We start from the raw sequence: 24,552 nt of genomic DNA on the forward strand, positions 1-24,552 counted from the left end.
ATATATGCACACAGATAGATTAGATAGATAGATAGATAGATAGATAGATAGATAATGTGTATATATAACCCAGATCACACACCCTTCCACCACGGTACTCAATAGCTACAGTGAATATAGGAACCTGACAGGGAAACCAATGACGGAAGAAAACTCATGTGCTTTGGAGTGTAGGTTTCAATATTCAGTTCACTCAGGAACATTTGCCATACATAAAATAACTTCTGTGAACATTGCTTAACTATTGATCCTCAATACTCCTCATCTGGAGAATCCTCTTCTCTATTCAAACATAAAAGTTAGATCTTAATGTGAAGAGTCATTTTCTTTAAGCTAGAGAACTATGGAGCTCATTAAACTGATTATCTCTTGGCTATATAAACCAGATCAGCTAATTATTTACTTTCTTTGATGCTGAGAACAGAGCCCATAGCAGCAAAACTCCTGTAATGTAATGCCAAAAGAAAGGCAACTTCCCAGGTTCAAAATACCAGCATAGGTGCTCTCTATTTTATTTAGTGACAAACCAAGAACAGAGATCAAAACATGACATCATTCAAAATACAGCATTTACTAAGTGTGATTAAATAATCTCCAAGGACTACCCCACCCCAGGACTTTCCAATCATTCAATCAATTACAAAGTCCCTGTTCCAAATACTTCTCCACCCCTAGGCTATACCTTAATTAAGTCTACCACAAAGCCCCTCTTCTCAAATGGAGATTAGTTTCCAAACATAAGTAAAATACATTCATTTGCTCAACCATAGAACACAAAAAGGCCAAAAGTTCCCCACCCCTGGATCACGATTGAATCTACCCCAGAGTTACATCAAGTTTAAACACAGCACTTAATACCCAAATGGAGGTCTTTTCTTCATCTTGACACGAGGCAAGTTCTCAGCAATCTTAGTTCCTGGAGAGACAAGGCTTAGCAAGGCCATAAGATACATTGCCAGTCCCTTCATGAATTTATCCTCTGTCTGTAGAACAGTCCTAGAACCCCTGAACACATTAGCAAAGCCCTCTCCCAGGATTTCTGTAAACATACAACAAGAAAATCCTTCTTCAGGGCTTCTGAACCAACAGAAAGGCTCCCAGACCCCTGCAACAACAGCACTGTCCTTCACCAGTGGACAGTATTCATTCTGTCTGCCGGACAGTCTCCAGACCCCTGCAACAACAGTACTGTCCCTCACCAGTGGACAGTATTCACTCTCTGTCTGCAGGACAGTCTCAGGCCTTCTTAACCAAATGCCAGGTTCCAGGACTTCTTCAACAGGACAGTCTTTCACCAGTGGACAAATCTGGCAAAATAACATCAAAACAGACAGACAAAGTATCAGCAAAACAGCCATGTCTCCTCAGTCCTTGGCAGCTCAGGGGGCAGGTCTCAAAAGTCCAGGGCAATTCAAAGCGGCCACCAGCAATCTCTTAGTCTCTCCCTCTACACGAGGTGCTGCTTCCAAAAGAACTTCCGCCTCTCTCTTGTCTCTCCAAATCTACGTCACCAGCTCCTCCCAGTCAGGACTTTCTTTTCACATCAAAAAGTCCATCCCACAGGTGGGATTAACAAGCTCTGGGTTTTAATACAATCAATTTGAAAACCAAGCCAATACAGGGGAATCTTTAATTGCCATTACTATCACAACTCCCTTCGCCAACATGTTGTTTTTTGTTCAGCCATGTCCGACTCTTCATGATCCCACAGCACACCAGGCCCTTCTGTCTTTCACTATCTCCCAAAGTCTGTCCAAGTTCACATGTGTTGTTTCCATGGTACTATCTATCTATCCATCATCTCACCAAAATACCAAAGCTGCAAAGCCCCTCTGTTTTTCCTTCTCAAGCCAGAGATGGCAGCAGAGAGCAACAATCCTTTATGAAAAGTTTCTCCAACTCTAGGTAGTAATAAAGAATGACAGCTGTCAAAGAAGTTCTTGGTCAATCAATTAATTCTCTGCAATCAATCAGAAATCATTCAGCCAAAACTTTCTCTCAGCTGAACTCTTATAACACGGGTGGGGAATCTGCAGCCTTGAGGCCACCTGTGACCCTCTAGGTTCTCAAGTGCGGCCCTTTGAATGAATCCAAACTTCACAGAACAAATCCCCTTTTGTTCTGTAAAACTTGGACTCAATCAAAAGACCTCACACAAGGATCTAGAAGGCCACATATGTCCTGGAGGCTGCAGGTTCCCCACCCCTCGCTTAGAACCACCATGATTCAAAAGTGAGCATACTTTCAGCCTAGCACCCTTCCAGTAGCCTAGCACCCTCCCTACTCTTTTCTCTTTCTAAACCCCTCTTCCTGTCTTGCTGCTTCCAATGCTGTCCATTCTTGTTAGGTTCAATAGCTTTACCGACTCTCAGAGACTCACCTTTTGCTTCAAAAGTCACAACTCCCTGAAATTTCTCATTTCGAATTAATAGTTCTTTTAATATCATTCTTAAGTCTCCAGATGTTCATATGATTTTACATTTTTTTTAAATTTTGCTCTCTCTCATCATAAACCATGTATATAAAGTGAGACACTGATCATGCTTTTAGTTCTGAAGACTCTAAAAAGGTCCCCCATCTCTTTGGTGCCCTTTAAATGGTGCCTCTTTACACCCAAATTTCTTTAGGTTTTTAAAAAAATAAATAAAAGATTTTTGTCTGTTCCATTATAACATTATACTGTTCTCTCACAAGTAAGGCATCCCTCTACCTTGTTGACAAAAAGGTCCAAGTCCTCAGTTCTACACTACAGATAATTTTTTCTCTAACCTGCCCAAATGCCATCTGAAAGTTGTTTCTTCATGTATGTATTAATTAATATTTTTCAAAAAGTTTCTTTTTCTACATATATCGGATGTCAAAATTTTCATTCACAACAGCAACAACATCTATTCCTTTACACAAAAATATTTTTCTGCCTTTTTCATAATTATCTGTTCCTTAGGAAAGGAGCCTTTAAGAGACAGTGTATTTTACCCTAGTATATAATTCCAGGAATTATAATGTAATTGAGACAGCTAGATGGTACAGTGAATAGAGCTCCAGGTCTGGAGACAGGAAGACCTGAGTTCAGATCTGACCTCAGACATTTACTAGCTGTGTGACCCCAGGGAAAAAAAAAAACCCCTGCTGTTTGCCTCAGTGTCCTCAACTGTAAAATGAGGATAATAATAGTCCCTATCTCACAGGGTTGTAAAAGATCAGATGAGATAATATTTGTAAAGAACTTACCACCAGTGCCTGAAAAAAATAGGCACTAGCTATACAAATGCTTATTCCCTTCTAAATTCTACTATCATCCCTACTACCCCAGAACATTCCTGTCCCCACCTCCTTTTAGAAGGCTTAGATTGTGCAAGTGTCAGTTTAATAAGTATATCTATAGCTATCTTCAGGGACATCAAGACAAACACACACTTCCCTCTCTGGGGAACCCTGAACTTCTGTGTAGATCAGTTACTGTATAGCCAGAGCTACACAGTAGTAAGTGGTCATGGTAATTGGAGAAGAAAATAGAAATTGCCAGCAAACGTCTTTAAAGAAGACCTAAGATCCTGATCTTGCATCCATGTATAATTAGCAGCAGCATATAAACCGTCTACCCTCCTTCTTGCACCATCACCATGGCAATTCAGGCAAGACTGAGGCAACAAAACATCCTCACTTCCACACACCTAGAACCAGAGTTTCATGCTGCTTTCTACCCCTTCCCCCATCATCCTCATCAGACTATAGCTCACTGTTTGTCTAGTCCCTATTGTAATATCCCTGGCCTCTTCCCCACTCCCAGTAATAAGGAAAGTGAACTCTTCCCTCCCTTCTTATAGGGAGGGACTCCTTAATAACCCTACATTGCTCCTCAACTTCAACTTTCAACATTCACCGTTCTTCTGACTTGTGGGCACTCCTCACATTCTTTTTCTTTTTTTTTTTTTTTTTTTTTTTGTTTTAGTGGGAAATTAGGGTTAAGTACCATAGCAATGGTTATGCGAATAGTTTTGGGGGGGGGGGGGGGGGGGGGGGGGGGGAAGGGAGAGGAGGTTGGTGGTTAAGTGTCTGAGGCCTGAATCGAACTCGAGTTCTCCTGACTCCAGGCCGGCGCTTTACTCACTGGCCACCTAGCCGCCCCCACTCCTCACATCTTAACAGTGTTTTCCCCAGCCTTACTCCCTTTGTTATTCCCATTGCAATTTCCTTGGTGCTTTTACATTGTTTCCAACTCGATCCTTATATGTCCTTAGCATTCTTGGTTACTTTCCTTTTCTTTTTCCCCCTCCATCATTTTTGACCCCTTTATTCCCCTTCCTCCCTTCTGTCTCAGCCCCATTTTAACTTACTCAGACTATACATTACCCTTTAGTGACAACCCCTCCTCTTTGGCAGCTTCTTAACTTTTCACACTTTCCCCCACAACATTTCTAGTGTTTGTGCTCTCATTTCTTTGGAGCCCTTGATATTCATTTTAACTGTATTTTTATATGTATAAAAACATTAGGTGGGAAGTTTCACAAGAATGCAATTTGCTCTGGACCCATGCATCCCTCCTTAGAACTTTGCATGGGTCATTCATTAAATAATCACCCAAAATGTGTAGAAATTCACCATTGTGGATTTTATAAAGCAGGGAGTACATTTGTTCTACGCTACCTTAAACTCACTTCGGTAGAATTTTACTCTGAATGGACAGGGTGGCCTGAGAGTTTTCAAAAGGAACACATGGCTCTGGGCTTAGAAACCTGCCTAAATGTATATTTCCTATGTTTTTATGTTTTTAGAAAAGTCTAGGTAAGATATAGGCTCTTGTCCCTGGAAAGGAAAGGCATGTCTGCCTCACAGTTTTCTCTGTCTGTTTCTCTGTCTCTTGTGCATTTTAAGGGCTATGGCTAAGGAGGAAATCCTGTAGCTAAAATATTGTGTGAGAGTTTATCTCTATCTGACTCTATCTGATCCTTAGCTCAATGGTTCTGACCCATTTATTCTACGTGGGAGGGGAACAGGTGTTAGAGCAAGTAGGTAGGTGAATCAAGCATGGACTTAAGATACAGAAGGAAGGAATCTGACCTGAGATCCAGTCAGTTTGTTTTGTGGCTGATTTTTTTTTTCTGTAAGAACACATGTCTAATGAACTTAATATATATCAACAGAGGAAATAAAATTTATTTTGCTTTACAAATAACTGTTTAGGAATATAAACAATGGGGTATAATGGTAACAAAATTATATTTGAAGTTAAAAAATCAGGTCTCTCATACCTGAGTAACCTCGAATGAGTCAACCACTGTGTGGTTAACCACCACCTCAATCAATAAAATTAGGGACCTCTATGAGATTATTTCTTTGTCCCTTCTGGGCAGGCATAAAAATAACTAGGATGGACAAAGAAGGTTTTGCTTTATGTCACAAAATTTTAGCAGGCACTGACAGTACTTACTCTGCTTTAGTAACTATAAACAATTGAGGTCATTTAATTAGCAAGAATAATTAGTTAAAATAGGAAATTGCCAGATGGAAACGTCCTCCCTTTGGCAGTCATGACCTAGGTGACTTCTCTTCTGGTACACTGTACTACTCTCCCCAACCTCCATGGTAGCCTCCCCAACAATAATCTCCTGATGATGTCCTAGGTTTTCTGTCTTCTTCTTATAAGTCAGTGTGCCAGGGTCTCTCCCCCAACTCCAATGGATTTTTCTTTAAAATCTGAGTCAAGGAAACCTTTCCTCCTGCTTGTCCCAGATGCATTTTGTGAAGCTTGCCCTATGCTCCAAAATCATGATTACAGCTCTTAATCCTATGAAACTATTTCAAATATTGAGGCATAGTGAAGGAGCCCTTTTCCAATGAGCCTGCCTGGAGTTGTCTGTTAAGCTCCTCATCTATTTGCCTTACATTTTACTCCTGTTAACTGCAGCCTGTTTCAGATTTTCCGACAGGATTACAGTTGCTTATTGTATGCCTTATTCTGCTTGATGTGCCAATTTCATTTTAGAGTCATAGATGATACTGTCATTTTCTTTGCTATTCTTCCTTGTTCTGCAAAATTCAAATAGAACCCGTGAACATAGAAAGTTGCCCTTGTAACTGATCCCAGCATTGTGAGCCTGTGCAAATGCCCCCAAAGGGCCTGGCTGACAGACAGAATGACTGTCTGCCAACCAGCAGCATCTTTTCTTGCTTAAAATGTTGCTTTCCAGATTGCAGACTCCCTTCCAACTCTAGCAAAGGCTGGAACATATTAAATAAAAGCTGGGCTGAAATTGGGTGGAATTTCTTTGCAACTGAGATCCAGTCGCCTTTTGGGAGAAGACATGCATGGAAGATGCTGGAAGATGTTTACCAGAAGAGCAAGGGTAAAGTAAGTTCTAGTATTTTTTTCATATCATGAGAGTCCTGAACAGAAGAAACATATTCTTTTTTAAATAGGCCCTCTAACCCAGGACCCCATCACTTATGTATGGTGACTATGGCAACCAGGCAACGGAATGGGATACTATCTCACTGGGGAATTCCTTTTATGGCTCATTTCCGAAAACCAGCTTGGCCAGTCCTGGAGTCTGCAATCTCCCAGTTGCTTAGCAACCAGTTTCTATGCTATGGTTGCTAGGAAATGCAGCCAGGAAGGAAGTATTTGCCATTAGAATCGTGCTTTCCATTCCATCTACTTTGTCTCTTCAGGATAAAATAATTAGTGTGTGATGGGATAGGTGGGCAAAGGGCAGTGCTCCTCTTTGTGATGTTCTCTATGATTTCTGATTGGTTTCATGTGATAAAGAGGGCAGGGAGTGAGAGTGGCTGGTAGTTAAGCCATACAAGCCATCTACCAACTCAAAATATTACACTTCTTGGGAGTAAAAACAAGAAAAGTGGTGTTGGTGCCACTTTCCTCTGGTGGTCAGACCACAAAATCCATCTGTCTTCCATGTGGTTATAAGCAGTTGTTGCTTTTCTGATCCTTTCTTGTTTAAATTTAAATCCTCCTTGTTTAAATTCCCATATGTAAGGAGTCTAAGAAGGTTTAGTTGTTTTGTTTTGTTTTTTAATTTGTTGTAGGAGACCATGTAAACCTTCATTGTCAAGTTGCTATACCCCTAAAAAGGAATAATCATAATGATAATGATGATGATGATTACTAGTATTTATATGCTCTTTATGGTTTCCAACATGCTTTTCAGTGGCGCAGTGAATAGAGCACTGACCCTGGAGTGAGGAGGACCTGAGTTCAGATTTGACCTCATACACTTAACACTTACTAGCTGTGTGACCTTGGGCAAGTCACTTAACCCCAACTACCCTGACTTCCCCCTCCAAAAACAAAACAAAACAAAATAAACAAAAACCAAAGTGCTTTTCATATATTATCCCATTTAATCCTCACAATGACCCTATGAAGTAGATGCTCTTATTATCCCCATTTTACAGATAAGCAAACAGGCTCAAAAAGGATTGGCCTAGTGTCAAACAGTTAATAAGTGTCCAAAGGAGGATTTGAATTCAGTTCTCCCTGAATCCAAGTCTAGCAGTCTATCCAGCATGCCACTTTGCTGTATAGTTGATATTAAAAAAAAATACAAAAACCTCTGGACAGTTCTTGAGAGCTTTTTGTAATAGTGTTTAATTTCCATAAGGATGTGTAAGATTCGCTGTAACTTGTGATTGATGTATGTGTTTGGAGGAAAGAGGTAGAATAGTTTGCCCCCTTTGCCTCCAGTTTCCTACTCTATTCTATCTCTGAATTTATGATCATAATACTGTCCATACCAAGGGAAGGTATCATTATTGTCCTTCTGTTGTGAGCCTCAAAAGGTTGGAGGTGTATCTGTAAACAATCTGGATTCCTTTAATCTGCTGTCATGACTCTATCACCTATGAATTTGTCTAAACCGGTTTTAAAGCAACTGGGGATGGTACTGCTTTCTTTCCCAGGCGTTGTTCCTTGAGAATAGAAACAAGGGGAGCCTTAGAAACACATTCTCAGACACAAGATTCATTAGCTTAGTGTAGAATCAATTTTCGTCACCTTATTATTTCCCCTTGTTAGTTAACAATCTAACTCAAGCTAGTTTCCTGGTTCTTTTTTGCAATTTACAGGTAAACACATACTTAGCAGAACCCTTTCCCACGGGTCTTTACTCTCCAAAGAAAACACAAGCAGTACGTATTTTCTCTGGGGCACTCCTGTAGCTCTGTAAGTTCTGGGGGTCCTACCCCAACTCCTACTCTTACTCAATGAGGAGTCAGGTCCCCAGAAGTCTAAGTAGCTACATCTCTCCGTCAGGCTTCTAGGAGTACCCCCAAGGAACAGTAGGATGTTTCTAAAGGCTATCACCTCGAGTTCTTATTCAGAGGTGTTTTCCCTAATATTAATTACCAGTTATAGTAGCTCTACTGTATCAATGATTGACCCAGTGATTACTACCTTAGTATCATTTATCCATTTATCATTTATCTTCGGAAGCTAGGTAGCACAGTGGCTAAAGTGCCAAGCCTGAAGTAAGGGAGACTCTTCTTCCTGAGTTAAAATCTGGCCTCAGATGCTTATTAGCTGTGTTACCCTGGACAAGTCACTTAACCCTGCTTGCTTCAGTTTTCCCCATCTCATATTTATTGAGAAGATATAGCAAGAAAATAAGCATAACAACATCCCCCCAAAAACATGGGTATGCTTTTCCCCTATGCCAACTCAGTCCCTGGGCAAAGTGGGTTCAAACTTAAAGTGATTATGAAAGAGCTTTCACCACTAGCACCTCCCCACCCCCCACTGGCAAGTTCACTTCAGAAGGTGACATAGTGACTGAACAAGTTGTATCTTTGTTACAAGGTCTGGCATCTCTCTGTTGTTGTTGTTGGTGGTGGTGGTGGTGGCAGCATGGCATCTCTCAGTTACCAGGTTGGTTCAGTGTTGTTCTGGGTCAAGCAGGCTATTTCTTTGGACTAAACTGGCATACCAAACATGGCTGCCATAAAACTCTGATTATGGACTCTGTCTTGGACTTCTACTTGGACTCTACTCGGACTTCTGGTAGGTTATTTTTCTGATGGATATAGCAATCTCCAAAACTCTTTCTCCAAAGAACAGAAAAGGAAATAGCTAACATCTATATATGTTTTAAAGTTTGCAAAGTACTTTACAAATATTATTTCATTTTATCTTCAAAACAGCCCCGGGAGGTAGGTACTACAAATGCAAATAGGCAAAGAATAGAGGTACTGTGAATTTATTTAAAGCCATATGTGATCCTGGATGGGCAGAATAGACTGCTAGTGCTGTTGCCACCTTTCTCTCCACCTAGAGACTTAACAGCAGTCCTTGCCTCTGGCACCACCAGGAAAGAGCGTGACATGATCAGTTAGTGTCCTTTGAATGAACACATGGTTCTGACTCGATAGATCCTTTTTTTTGCCACACAGTCCTGTGCATGCTCTAAAGTCTACATTGGGAATTGCATACACACTATTCATGTTCATAAGGACTAGGCTCTCAGATCAAAAGAAAGTATATAAATTCATAAATAGGCTATTAAAGAACAGGTTTCTGATGGTGGAGAATTCTACAATTTTCTCACAACTGAAGTCTCCAGTGCTTTAGTAGGTTGGGACAGATGGCCAGATCATAATGGCAGCACCCAAGAGTCTCTGTCACTGGTTCTTATCATCTGCCTTTACTGGCTTCTGTGAGAGGAAGAAAACTCTGGTTCAAAGGGCTAATGTCTGCAGGCTAGTCATCCTATCTCTATGACTATAGTAACTCTTCCTCTCCTTGGTGATTTATGTTATGGGTGGCCCTGTTTTCTGAGAGAAGATGAACGTGTTTTTATCCTGCCTGACTTCTTCGTTTTGGCCGCAGGGATCTCTTAACAGCTGACATTTTTATTTTCATCCTGTACCACTTTTTAAGTAAGGAGGCAAGATGGTGTGTGGAAAGATCACTGGATTTAGAGTCACTGCTACTTACGACATGGGTGACCTCAGGCAAACCACTTGCCTCTCTGGCTCTGTTTGGTATTTTTCTTCTCAGCATCTAGCCCAGTGCCTGTCACACTAGATAGTAATAAATACTTGGGCAGCTAGGTTCCACAATGGATAGAGTGCTGGGCCTGGAATTAAGAAGACTCATCTTCCTGAGTTCAAATTTGGCCTCAGACACTTACTAGCTATATGACCCTGGACAAGTCACATAACCCTGATTGCCTCAGTTTCCTCATCTGTAAAGTGAGCTGGAGAAGGAAATGGCAAACCACTCCATTATATTTGGCAAGAAAACCGCAAATGAGGTCACAAAGAGTAGGACAGGCCATTACTCAAATGACTCAACAACAAGAAAATAAATGCTTGTTCATAGACTGGTTTCTTCCATGGTGAAATGAGGAGGTTGGACCAGATTATGTCTTAAGGCCCCTTGCAATTCTAAATGTTGTGAACTCGATAAATTTCCTAGCTATTGAGTAAATTAGTGCTTCTGTCAGGGCACACAGCTGTTTTGCCTTTCATCTGAGTGAGGTAGGACTAGGCTAGCACAGTTACAGTCATATTATGACACTGCCTTAGGCAGATTGTTTTTCCATGAAGTGAATCATCATTAGTCCACCCCTCCCCCCATCCCTTCCTTCTGTGTTGTTTTCCTGACCTCCCTCTGTGCAGCATCCATCCTCCTTTCCTTCCTTGTTTTGGACCCCTGGGCAGCCAAACTAGGCCCAATATTGTTTAGTGGGTTACTGGATGTAATTTTTGGACTAGAGAGGGGGCGTTATAATCAAACTACACCCAGGTTTATTGACTATCCCCCACCTGTTAATCACCTGCTAATCCCTAGCATATGCCACCCCCTCCAAGTTACCCTCTCTTAAAGATGAGTACACACAGTTTTGTTTCACTCCCTAACAAAAAACAAACATTTGCTGAAGGCGGCTAACCCTGTGTAATGGGAATGCAAATTTGGAAGATCTTCCCTGCCCCTAGGCTAAAGTGCACCAGAAGCCTGGGGGGGAGGCTTGTTTTTCAGTAGATATTTTTTGATTGGCCAGTGGGTCAATAAGGTTGTTACATTCTCTGAGCCAGGAGAAGGCTATATAAGCCCTGATGTGTAGCTTTGTTTTGGGACTCACTTTGAGAAGTGTTCTGTGATTTTATCTGAATTCTGGGAAGCCATTGTTGAGAGTCCCCCGGCTTTGAAAAACCCAGATGCTGATTTGTTATGGATGTAATGGTTGGACAGTTTGGAAATCTGTCCACTTGATCTGTTTCTGTCTTGATAATTCTGCCTGTATACTTTGAGGTTCGGGGTGCTGACCTTTTTCCCCTGAACAAGGTAAACGATATATGTCTGAGTCATTAAAGTAAGCTTGTTAACCCATTTTGAGTTGCTTTCCTTTATCAAAGCAGATCCAAGAACCTGTGGTGGCAGCAAACCCTGAGGACGCTTGGGGTGCTTGCTGCTACACCCTGACAATAGCAGGCCTCAACTGGGGAAGCTACTGGGTGGGTTGGGCCAAAATCCTTCCCTGAAGTAACAGCTGAGCCAAACTACCTAGCACCTCCCCACTCACCTGGGGACTCTGGAGGTGTTGCAGGAAGCAAATGAATTTACCCAGAAGTGGATTGTGGGCAGTAGCACCCCAGCTGTGAATCACCAGATGGTTCATGGAGTAGACAGAGGGCCTCTTTGATGTTTTTTGTGCAAATAAACCTTTGTATAGATGTAAGCAGGTTGCAATGCATTGCAAAAGAGGAATGAATAAGGAGAATGAGAGTAAATAATTCATCAAAGAAAGGTATACTCCACACAGATGGGCTGGTCACATGGCAAGGGTGAGTTGGAATTGATGAATATCTACTGGTATCCTCCTGATGTTGAGAGAACTTGAGGAAACCCCCTCCCCCATATCAGGTGGCCACTCTGCAGCCAGTCTATGGGAAAACATGAGCAAAATTTGTGCAGGGAGGGTGAATGCAAATGGGTTAAGAGGGATATCTGCATTAATGAAATAACAGGTTCATTTGAGTATTGAAAATAGACTTCCCAGGAGGCCCCGGGATCGGTTCCGGCCTCAGATACTTAACACCCACACAAAAAATACTGGCCGTGTAATCTTGGGCAAGTTACTTAACCCCAATCGCTTTAAAAAATAAAATAAAATAAAAAAAGAAAAGAAAATAGACTTCCTCCCCTAGGAGTGCCCCATAGTCCAAGCTGCAATGGCTTTTGCAGTGTCAATCCTGATGGGATAAGCAACTTTCTGGGCCCTCCCCTTTCCTCACAGAGAACTGCTCTCTAATGAACAATATTGAGCCCTTCTTCCAGGACCTTGGGGGAAAATGTTAAATGCCCCTCTGTCAACTGAAATAGTTTCTGGATTTGCTAGCTGAAGCATGAGCAAAGGACCATCATTAAATATGAGAGTTCATTTAGGAGCCAAGATTTAACTTAGAATACATGTCCCTTGATCCATCAGGGGATCATGGTATTTAGAACTATGAAGGATATTAAAAATTCGTATAATCCAACCCATAGAGGCATTGTGAGGTCATAGAGTATGTGTAGTAAGTATAGTGATGGAGGGCTGGATTTGGAGTCAGGAAGAGAGGAGTTCAAATCCTACCACTGTCACTTACCTATGGGACCTTGGGAAAGTCACTTAACTTTGCTGAGCCTCAGTTTTCTCATCTGTTAAATGGAAGGCTTGGACTGGATGGTCACTAAGGTCTCTTCCAGCTCTAAATCAATGATCTGATATGTAAACCCAAGAAAATTAATAAGGGACTTAATTGCTTAGAAGAGTAAGTAGTAGAGCTGTGATTTGAACCTTATTTCTCTGATTCCAGTTCCATTGTTCCTTCCATCATACCACACTGTCTTTCAGTTTTTAGTAGGTCTGTCCTATTCATTCTCTGAGTTGCTGTTGTCAACGAGTGTTTATTAAATGCTCGCTATATGTCAGGCATGGTGTTAAGTGCTGAGGATAGGAATGAAAGCAAAAGCACAGTCTCTGAGTTCTGAGAGCCCATATTACAGGGCACATGATTATAATAAATATAACAACATAAAACCACATATAATATAAAATAAAAATAATAACGTAAATAATTATACACACACGAGACATATACAGCGTAAATGCTCTCTTATAAGGAAGGCACTAGCAGTGACAATGGGAGAGTGGGAGGACTGAGATTGTTGTCTTTCATGCTCAAAGAGGACCACGGACATCAGGAGGGTCGTGTCTTGACTTGCAAGTGAATAGGGTTAGAGTGAGGCAGGGCTGAGCAGCCTCTTCAATGTCCAGAGATGTATAAAGGTGATAATAATACATGAGGTAGTTAAGAGAGCATTGTTTCTGGAGTCAGGGGACCTGGGTTTGCATCCTATCTCTGACAGTCACTATATGGCTGACACTGGACAAGTCACAACTGCCCTAAAACTCCAGAATCATCGGAGTCCAGTGGCAAGTCATAGGTCAGGACAACTGACAACGGCCCTGGATGCAGGAAACCCTGGCCTTTTTAAACTAAGGTGTTTCCCAAGTCTCACTTTGTCTGAGGTAACATCCATTCAGTTGGAGGAACTAAGAAAGGATTCTAAAAGAAGGTAGGATATGAGTTAGGTTTTGAAGAAAGCCAGGGAGGCAGAGATGATGAAGGAGAGTATTTCCAGGCATGGGGGGTGGGGTGGGGGGGGGATGGACAGCCAGTTCAAATATATGGAATTGGGAGATGGAGGGTCTGTAATTCTTTAAGCCTGTCAGCCAAGAACATAACACTTGACATTCAGCCTTGGAAACACTGTATTTGGAGCGCCTCTGCTATATGGGCATCCTAGAACTACCAAAAGACAGTGCTAAATATGTGTGTAGGTAGACACTACTTATTCAATTGTTCCCTCAAAGGACAGGGCCACAGAAGACTTACCTACCCAACTCCACAGACAAGGGATCCTTGATGAAAATCCTTTCTTTTCTAGTCTTTAGTCTTACTGACAGTACCACCCCTTTCTAGCTCCCTGTGTCAACCTGATCCAGCAGCTTATCTGTTAACCAACCCTTGATAATTAGAGTTTCCTAATATCAAGATGTTTCAGGTCCCAGGCTTACTAGACTCTGAGGCTTCTGGGAGTTTTATTGACTTGATTCTCACTGAATAAGAACATTCCAATGATAACTGAGATGGCTGACAGCATTTATTTCAATTGTACCCTCCAGACAAAACTCCTGAAGGCTTGAATGTTTAGGGTACCTTTAACCCCTTAGACCTGGTTCTTTTTTCTTCTCAGGTATACTCAGCATCCATTGGCTAGTTTTGCATTTTCTGTACTTTGCTTGGGATACAAGAAAAGTCACATTTTGCTCGATATGCTGCTGGAAGCAGTGACAAAGACAAGAATGTCCAGCATCCAGCCCCAAACGCTAATTGGAGCAGGGTGATTGGTGCTTTGGTCCAGGGTGCCAAATTTATATGGTTTGCAAAGAACTTAAAGACCCTTCAACAAAATCAGCATAACACTTAGTTACCAAGAATTAGTTAAAATAGAAAGATAGTAAAGGGTCCACTTTCTCCCCTGGCATTCTGTTCTCCATCCCACTAAGCAAGCAAAGGTCTCCATATTATCTCAGAATTCTCTGCACGGGGCATCCAGTGGTCATGACTAGAGGGCACGTTTTGGGCAGTGTGCTCTAGGTGTTGTTGTTCAGTTCTGTCTGACTCATTTGGGATTTTCTTGACAGAGATGCTGGAGTGGTTTGCCATTTCCTTCTCCAGCTCATTTTATAAATTAGGAAACTGAGGCAAATAGAGTTAAGTGACTTGCCCAGGGTCATACAACTAATAAGTGTTTGATTTGAACTCATGAGGAAGAGTTTTCCTGATTTGAGACATGGCACTCTATCCACTGTGCCACTTAGCTGCTCCAGACAATTTCTTGCAGCTCTGATTCAACCACAAATTTGGCAAAAATGTAGAGGCATATTCAGCAATGTCAAGGGAGATATATTACCATTATAATAGCCCCATAATTCTGTCATTAATCTGATCCTGGAAGTGTGGATAGACAGACAGACAGATAGATACCCATACAGGTATATCTAATTATCTATATCTAGGGAAATCATGGTATTTAAAAAGATATAGCTACATAGAAGGCAGCTAGGTGGCTCAGTGGATAGAGCATTCGGCCTGGAGTCAGGAAGAACAGAGTTCAAATCTGACCTCAGACACTTAAAAGCTTTGTGTGACCCTGAGTAAGTCACTCAACCTCTGTTTGTCTTAACCCATTGGAGAATAAAATGACAAACTACTCCAAAATCTTTGCCAAGAAAACACCATGGACAGTATTAGTGTTCAGGGACTCATGAAGAGCTGGACACAACTGAACAACAACATATAGATATGGAAATCTCTCTATCTGATCTCATAGTTATTGTGAAGATCAAATGAAATTTTCTCTCTGTCTCTCTATCTCTCTCTGTCTCTGTCTCTCTCTCCTGCCCCCCTCCCCACAACAACTCTATGTTATCACAGAATCATAGGCTGAGAGTTAAAAAGGAACACAGAGGTCATCTAGGCCAACCTCTTCATTCTATTGATGGCAACCAGGATTTAGGGCAGTTGTGACTTGTCCAGTGTCAGCCATATAGTGACTGTCAGAGGTAGGATGCAAACCCAGGTCCCCTGACTCCAGAAACAGTGCTCTCTTAACTACCTCATTTATTGTTATCACCTTTGTATATCTCTGGAAATTGAAGCTCAGATTAAGTGACTTGCCCAAAGACGTAGTTATCAAGTGCCCAGGCTACGATTTTAATGCAGTTCTCTTCACTTCATGAACAGAACACTCTTCATCTTATTATACTGCTTCTCTAGGGTAGAGTGGAAAGAAAACTAGATTTGGAGTCCAGTGGAGGATGTTTGAGGGCCCCTTGCTGCTACAGTGGATAGAGCACTGGGCTTGGAATCAGGGAAACATCTTCCTGAGTTCAAATCTGACTTCAGACACTTTCTAGCTGTGTGACCCTGGGCAAGTCACTTCACCCTGTTTGCCTCAGTTTCCTCACCTGTAAAATGAGTTGGAGAAGGAAATGGCAGATCACTCCAGTATCTGTGCCAAGAAAACCCCAAATGGGGCCATGAAGAGTCAGACATGACTGAAATGACTGAACAAAAAGTTTATTTGAATCCTGGATTATGCTATCTGGCTGGGGCAAGGTCTTTGTGAGGTTAATTAACTCCATTATGTTAGACCTATTGGACCCTGGGAGGTGGTTCTTGATGAGACCCTTGTGTACTCCTATGACATCACATGGTATACTATATTGGTCTAGGTCAGGGGTGGGGAACCCACATCCTTGAGGTCACATGTGGTCTTCTAGGTCCTTGGGTACAGCCTTTTGACTGAGTCCAAGTTTTATCTGATGTGTTCTAGAATCTGAATCCAAATTTGATTTGTTCTTTAAAACTTGGACTCAGTGGCCTCAGGCACTTAACACTTACTAGCTGTGTGACCTTGGCCAAGTCACTTAACCACAATTGCCCTGCCTTCTCCCCTCCAAAAAGACCAAAAAAAAAAAAAAACCAAAACAACTTGGACTCAGTGAAAAGACCTAGAAGGCCACATGTGGCCTCCAAGCTGTAGGTTCCCCACCCCTTGTCTAGGTCATCCTCCAAGAACTGTGCCAACACTGGTAGGAATGGAGAAGTGACAATTCAGACAATTCAGGTTGCATTTCAGTTTAAATAATTTGATTCGCCTTTCTACCAAAGTTATGCTTTGATGCTTGATCATTCTCACACGGGAAGATGGTAATTCTATAGCCATTTATTAGGAGTTTATTTCATTCTTAATTTATTCTACCAGTTTATAAAAATGATTAGGCAGTGCTACCTTTGAGAACACCTAAATAAGAACATAAAAATACAATAGTGTCTCTAGAAAACATTGCAGTTTATAAGAATTAGCATTTGGAACATATTCAAAATATGAAATAAGAAATTTATGTAGTATTTAAGTGGTGTTATTCAAATCATCACTGATACTGAATTGTAACAAATTTTTGCCATTGTAACCAGTCAATAAGCATTTTTTTACTAAACACCTGCTATATACCAGGTACTAAGCACTTGGTGATACAAAGAAAGGCACAAGACAGTCTCAGGCCCCAAAGAACTCACAATCCAATGGGGGAGACAGTGCAAAAACAACGATGTAAAAAAGATACAGGATAAACTGGAGATAATCTCAGGGGGAAGCACTAGCATTAAGAAAAATTGAGAAAGGCCACTTGCAGAATAGAATGCAGGACCTTAGCCAGGACTTGAAGAAAGCTAGGGAAGCCAGGACGTGGAAATGAGGGGGGGCCTATTATTGTTGGGAAGAGAGCCTTGAGCTTTTCCTATTGCAATCCCCACAGACTATGGGTTAGACGATGGAAGAACTTTCTTCCTTCTGCGTGATCCTGGGCAAGTCACTCAATCCTGTTTGCTGCAGTTTCCCCATCTGTAAAATGAGCTAGATAAGGCACTTGGGAAGTTGTAGAAGTTTAAAGAATAACCTAAGAAGGCATTAGAATAATACTTACGGAGAGTGTCATATGATGGAGTCACTGTCTCCTATCAGTTTGGAGAATTCATAGATTTACTTTTTCAAAGTCATTTTAAGTATTTAGAAAGCCTAGATGGTGGTTGTCAGTTGACTTGTTCTTGGCTAAGAGGGGCAGTTCTGTGTACTTGGCCCATAAAGATGAATTCCCTCTGTATGGTTCCTCGCATATTACCATACAGACCAATTAGTGAAAAATTCAGTGAGAAATTGGGAAACCCTGGGAAAATATAACTGCCCACATAAATTGTCCCTTTGGGGATTATGGGAAGAGGCACTATACCTGCTGTAGTGAGTGGAGGGTAATGATATCCTCTCTCATAAAGAGTTGCAAGTGTGGTTCTTAAAACATGGGATTGAAAAGAAAATGATTGATAACTAGCCAATAGGGGTGTTAGAAAAATGGTATGATAGTATATAGGATTGAGACTGCAAGGGTTCTTTTGCCCTATCTAAACTTGTGTCACCCCAGAAATCCTCCACCCTTATTGGTTGTTCTAAACCAGGGGTGGGGAACCTGTGTCCTTGAGGCCACATGTGGCCTTCTAGGTCCTCGGGTATAGCCTTTTGACTGAGTCCAAGTTTTACAAAACAAATCCTTTTATTAAGGGGATTTGTTCTGTGAAATTTGGATTCAGTCAAAGGGTTACACTTGAGGACCTAGAGGGCCACATGTGGCCTTGAGGTTGCAGGTTCCCCACCCCCTGTCTAAACCATCCAGGTCTTTATATCCAGATTTGATGGACTTTCAGGCCCTTAGATCAAGGGCTAAGGTTTCCTAGAGACTTATGTTATTCTAACCATCAGACCATAGAGGGACTAGATGCCATATGGTCAAATAAGCATATGGCTTGCAAAGAAGAGGCTGCCAAATACATAAGGGTCTAGGGAGATACTGGACACCAGGTTACAATCACATCAGAAGACCCTCAACAGGCCCATGAAAGTATCCCAGGTTCAATCAGGATTTGAGGAGGAATACTATTGAGAGAAGGGATATATTGAGGTAGAGGTGGGTGGAAGACCCCTGTCTCAGTGATAGTTGTGGCTAATCAGGGTGGGCATATTGTGGGAATGTATTTTTTGAGTTCTTAGGAGTCAGGGTCTATAGAAGTGCTTATGGAATTTCTCTACTGGTTATTATTAATAGGGCCAAACAGAAATCCTTGGCATTGCCTGAAACATCCCCTGTAGTTAATACTAAACAATATCAGGTTCTAGGGAATGGAATGAAAGATATTTCCTCCTGAGTGATAGAAAGGAGGCAGTAGTACTTCACTTTACAAATTGCCATTATAATGACCTGGTATGGCTGGTGAAGAAAGCAGATGGTACCCAACAGCTGATAGTGGATTGCAGGCAACTGAATAAAGTCATTATGCCAATCTGTGGACATTCCTAACCTTGTTAACGTGGTGGACAAGGCAACCTAGGCCTTGGATGCAGAGTGTGGTGTTACTGATCTTGTCAGTGCCCTTTTCTCTATTCTCATGGCTGAAACTAATTAGGAGCAATTTACTTTCCCCTGGGAAGGATTTCAGTATTACTTTCATTGTCTATCCTTTAGGGTATTTGAATTCTCCTTCATATAACCGTGGGGAAAGATCTGAAAGAGACCTTATTTATTTAAGACATTGATGTTCATCATTGTATTAATGATGTAATGTCTACTAGGCCAGTCAAAACTATGGTGGTTCCATATAAGGGACAAGGGGCAGAAGATAAACCCTAAGAAACTTCAGGGTACAACCTACTCAAAGTTTTAGGGAATACACTAAATGGGAAAGCCTCAGTGATTCCATATATAGTCTGGAGTAAGTTATTGACATTTGTTCCTCCATAGTCTTAAAAAGGCTCAGATGCTTATTTAACTCTAGTTCTGGAGAGCCCATATTCCTCATATGGGTATTCAGATGGTCCCCCCTGAGTTTCTTACAGATACAAAACTTCCAAGCAGTGCCTTGAACAGGCTTTAGATTTGAAACACCTAAAATGGGTCAACCAATAATCCTTTTTCCCTGGATCTTTATGAAGCTATAGAGTATATCCTTAAGGGATGAATAGAACCTTTTGTAGAGACCAAGGGATGACTAGTCTAAATGACCATTAGCCTTCTGGATCGTTAAGTTCCTCAAAATGGCTACTCATTATGCCAATTCTGAAAATCAATTGCTTGCCTATTACTGGGTCCTAGTTGCTACTGAGCAGATGATGCAAGATTATACCATCATCCTTTGTCCAGAGTTGCCCATTATGAGTTGGGTGATCCAAGATGGTCTCTCTAACAAGATGTATAGGGCACAGGAATCTTCAATCAACAAATGGAAATGGTATATTCAGGATTTTATTCCCCCAGGCCCCTTGAATATTACTACTCCTATGAAAAGGTTGTGACTTTGCCTAAAACAGAGACCTTCAGCCCTAGACTCAGTCTTTTGCCTCCTCTATTGGTCCCCTAATGCTGTACCTATGAGGACCTGGTTCTTGAGGAATATCATATTTCCTGGTTCACTGATAATTCTGCCTGCTATGAGAGAGGTGTGTGCAACTGGAAATCCAAAGCCATTAATCTAAAAACAGGATACTCTTAGTGATAGGGGTTCTGGCAAGTATTCTGAGTGGGCTGAATTTCAAGATACAGGGCTAGTATGTGAGGGAATTGAGGGGATTAGAACAGCAAGTCGTTAATTGTGGGAACTGAGTGAACTTCATTGACTCCATCTTGTGACTCAATTCTGGAGCTAACTCAGTTCCTTTCTATTCTATTAAGGGTCTAGTCCAAATTCTATCCTGTGAGAAAACTTTATTCAGTTGTGGGAATTGAGTGGAAACTTTGATGCATTGTTTGAATCTAGCCCTGCTGGCTAGGAAACTGGACCACCTCTCCCTGCTACTTAGAGACCCTTAACCAAGGGCCTAGGTTATGCTGACCAGAAACTCAGTTAGATCTAAAGATTGATGCAAGGAGTTTTCTCACAATTGTACATCTTAAGCAACCCATATGTTTTATCTAAAAACTGGCCCCATACTGGTACAGTTATTGTTTGCATGTTCCTTTAATTTTTTACAGACACTTGGGGGAGTAGGACACCTCTTTTTCTGAATTCACCGAATTTCACCTGTTCAGTCTCCCCCTCCAGACTTGGAAATTCCCTAATATTTTCTCTAATTAGAAATCATATTACATAATATATTGTTTCCTTTTAATTAATTGGTCTTATTTTATTGCTTTTAATGTATAAAAGTTCTTCCCTACCCCCTCTCCCTACCATAAACACAAATGGGATATATGTGCAAATTTATTCTATATACACTTCTATTTATCAATTCTTTTTCTGGATGCAGAAAGCATCTTTCTTCATGTGTCCTTTACAGTTAATTTGGGTATTTGTAACACTCAAAATAATTCATTCATTCAAAGTTGTTCTTAAAACAATATTGCTGTTACTGTATACAATGTTCCCTTGGTCCTGCTCATTTTGCTCTTCATTATTTCATGAAAGTCTTTTCATGTTTTTCTAAGATCATTGAACTCATCTTTTTTTTTGGGGGGGGGGAGGAAAGGCAATTGGGGTTAAGTGACTTGCCCAAGGTCACATAGCCAGTAAGTGTCAAATGTCTGAGGTTGCATTTGACTTCAGGTCCTCCTGACTCCAGGGCTGGTGTTCTATTCACTGCACCACCTAGCTGCCCCAAGCTCATCATTTCTTATAACACAGAAGTATTCCATCTTAATCATATGCCACAACTTGTTCAGCCATTCCCCCAAACTGGGAAGATTTAAATGAACTTATTTTGGGTAAAGTGAGCAGAATGAGGAGAACAATTCATACAGTAACAACATTATAAAGAAAAATAACTTTGAAAGACTTAAGAACTCTGTTCAATGCAGTGACCAACCACAATTCCAGAAGTTTGGTGAGGACGCATGCCACCCATCTCCTGACAGACAGGTGATGGACTAAAGCTACAGAATAAGACACATATTTTCAGAATAAGACACAATTTTCATGTGGGAATTTGTTTTGCTTGATGATGCATATTTGTTGCAAGGGTTTTTTTTTTATTTCAGTTTAGAGGTCAATGGGAAGGGTTAGGGAGAGGATAGTCAAAAAGAATGAAAGAAAGAAAATAAGGTCATTGAAACATTTAAAATGCAACAGAAGGAAAGACAGAAGGAATCATATATGATCAAGATAGCTTTGAAAGTTTCATGTTGGATTTATCATCTATTTTAAGAAGAAAAGGTGTATGTAATAGAGATTTGAAGAAAAACTGTATGTAATAGAGATTTGTAGTTTCATATACAGTCCTCTTTTTTTGTTTTACTATGTATATGGAAATGTGGAAATGCTTGTTTTGTTTAGTGTTTGTTAAGTTCAGAATAAAAAGTATTGAATACATGGATTGAAGTGGGAAGAAGTTTGAGGTAAAGGAATGGTCCAGGCCAGAGGTAGTGAAGTCTTCAACAAGGGTAGAAGGAAGGAAGGAAAGAAGGATGAAAGGAAAGTAGGTAGGGAGCAATAGAAGAAAGGAAACAGAAGGGAAGGAAGGGAGGAAGGAAGGAAGAAAGGAAGGAAGAGAAGAGAAGGAAAAATGAAAGGAAAGAAGGAAAATGAAGGAAAGGAAGAAAGGGAAAGAAGGAAGAGAAGGAAATGGAGGAAGGAAAGATGGAAAAGGAGTAAAGAAAAAAGAAAGGGAAGGAAAGGAAAGAGAGAAAAGGAGAAGAAAGGATTTATTAAGCACCATTATGCAGTTGAAGAAACTGAGGCATCAGAAGTTAGTTAGTGTCCAGGGCCATAAAGCCAGTAAGTGTTTGAGACTAGATTTCTAGATTTTGTCTCAGGTCTCCCACACTATAGACCCAGTGCTCTATTCATTGGTGCTACCTAACTGCTTTTAGGTATTGTGGAGATAGAAATGAGAAAAATTGGCAACTGATTATTGGGTGAATGAGAGTGAAGAGTTGAAAATAATACTGAGGTTGTGAATGATACTGAAATGATAGTGATGTTCTTGATAGTAAGAGGGAAGTTTGGAAGAGAGGTACATTTTGGGGAAAAGATAATGAGTTTTGTTGTAGACGTTGAATTCTAGATGTAAAAAAACACAATTAAACAGTTGGTAATATGGGACTGACTGGTGATCAGGAGAGAGATTTGGGTTGGATAAATAGATAGAGGAATCATCTGCATAGAGATGGTAGGGAAACCCATGGGAAACGATGGAATCACCAAGTGAGAGAGCATATATAGAGAAAAGAGGGCTCAGGAAGGAGTCCTGGAATGTAGCCATAGTTAGTGGGCATGGCACGGATGAAGACAACAAAAGAGACTGAGGAGAGGTCATCTGTGTTGGAAGACAACTGAGAGAGCAGTATTATGAAAACTTAGAGAGTACAGAATATCCAAGAGGAAAAGAGCGATCAATAGTGTTAAATTCTGCAGAGAGATTACACAGGATGATAACTGAGAAGAGGTCATTAGATGGGATAATTATGAGATCACTGGAACGTTTGGAGAGAGCGGCATCAGTATAGTGGTGAGCTTGGAAGTCAGACTGCAAGGTATTTGGAAGAGAGTGAGAGAAAAGGTAAGACGCCAATCATAAATGGCTTTTTCAGGGAGTTATATAGTGCCTAGGAAGCTGCTTCTGATAAGGGCAGGCCAATTTAGTCCATAGTCACAGGAGTTATGAACCACCATACTTAACCATGAAAAGCCAGGACCTCTCTCCTCCCCTGCCCCACCCCCCCGCAAAAAAAAAAAAAAAGCAAAACGAGTCTTCTCTGAGTAAGATGAAGTGTATTCTTTAGACTACTTATGTCTGAAGCTGATTTTAAGTCTGTTTTCCTGGACGACTATTTGATGTAAAGTTGGAAAATTCTTTGTAATTCCTATTTAAATTAAAATAGGGATCATGTGCCACCTCTCCTCAAATAAACCCTTTTATTTCAGGGACTCTTCTTCTTCCCCCCCCCCCCCCCAAAACAACTACACAGGAATATTGTGGAGGCTGGGGAGCCTAATTCCTAAGATCCTTTCTGGATTGACAAACAAATGAAATTGAACAAGAGCTGAAGCTAAGGAAAGGAGGCAAAGTTATTGCTCTCCATTCTTCTGGTCCATATGCTCACCTTTATTACATACAGTATCCTAAGAGGCTTGATGCAGTTTTATGCTTTAATGGCTTAAAACTGTATCAAGCCTTTTGGGACACCTTGTATATCTGCCAGTAGCAAAGAATGCTGGGGGTTTTCTTTTCCTGGCGGGTACAAAATGTTCCTGTCTCCCTGTATGTATCTAAAGTACCTGCAGCTTATGTACCATGAGTTGCTTCTCCTATCCTAGTTCTGATCATCAAAAGCCTTATCTGCAGTTTTTTATGAAGTCCTCTTTCTTCTTTGCTTCTCATTTATGTTTAGTGACAGCCCTTTTTACTTATTCCAGACCTTTTTATTTTTATTTATTTTACAACACTTCCAGGATGTCTAAGCTGAAGGGAAAAGGGTAACATAGAGCAACAAATAGTAAATTGTTTCTATGTGTCTATGCTTCATTTTTCAACTGACTGTTTTCATTTAAGCTGATGATTGCTGTCATCATTAAGGGCTCTTAGTCAATAAAAGCAGATTTTTCAACCTTGTGCTCAAAAAGCTCCATGGAATATTGATGAACATTAATGCTTATTAAGTATATGCTCTGTGGAGCACAGTTATTGGTTACTAAAAAGCACTTGAGTTGGTAGAGCTAAATGTCCCCTTAACAAATTTTCTAACAAGGTGTGTCTATCAAATACAAAATGCTCTCTTTGTCATTCAAATCCCTTCATAATCCATTCCTTCCTTTCCAGTTTTATTACACCTTGTTCTTGTTGTTCAGTCATTTTTTTTTCAGTTGTATTCTACTCTTCATGACATTTGGAGTGTGTAATAAGAATGTAAATTTTAAAGATCTTCCCTGCCCCTAGGCTAA

General features: G+C 40.8%; 1 long non-coding RNA gene across 1 annotated transcript in view; it reads left to right on the forward strand.

The window, feature by feature from the left end:
• The first annotated feature begins 6,181 nt into the window (after positions 1-6,181).
• Positions 6,182-24,552, forward strand: part of LOC138152253 (uncharacterized) — a 45,642-nt gene continuing 27,271 nt past the window's right edge. The window contains exon 1 of the long non-coding RNA XR_011166069.1: positions 6,182-6,352. This is a non-coding gene — a long non-coding RNA (uncharacterized lncRNA). The remainder of the gene's footprint in view (positions 6,353-24,552) is intronic.

This window comes from Petaurus breviceps, unplaced genomic scaffold (assembly GCF_028583685.1).
Source record: "Petaurus breviceps papuanus isolate PSGF00001 unplaced genomic scaffold, PetGlider_PUasm1.0 90925, whole genome shotgun sequence".
In the NCBI taxonomy this organism is placed as follows: domain Eukaryota; kingdom Metazoa; phylum Chordata; class Mammalia; order Diprotodontia; family Petauridae; genus Petaurus; species Petaurus breviceps.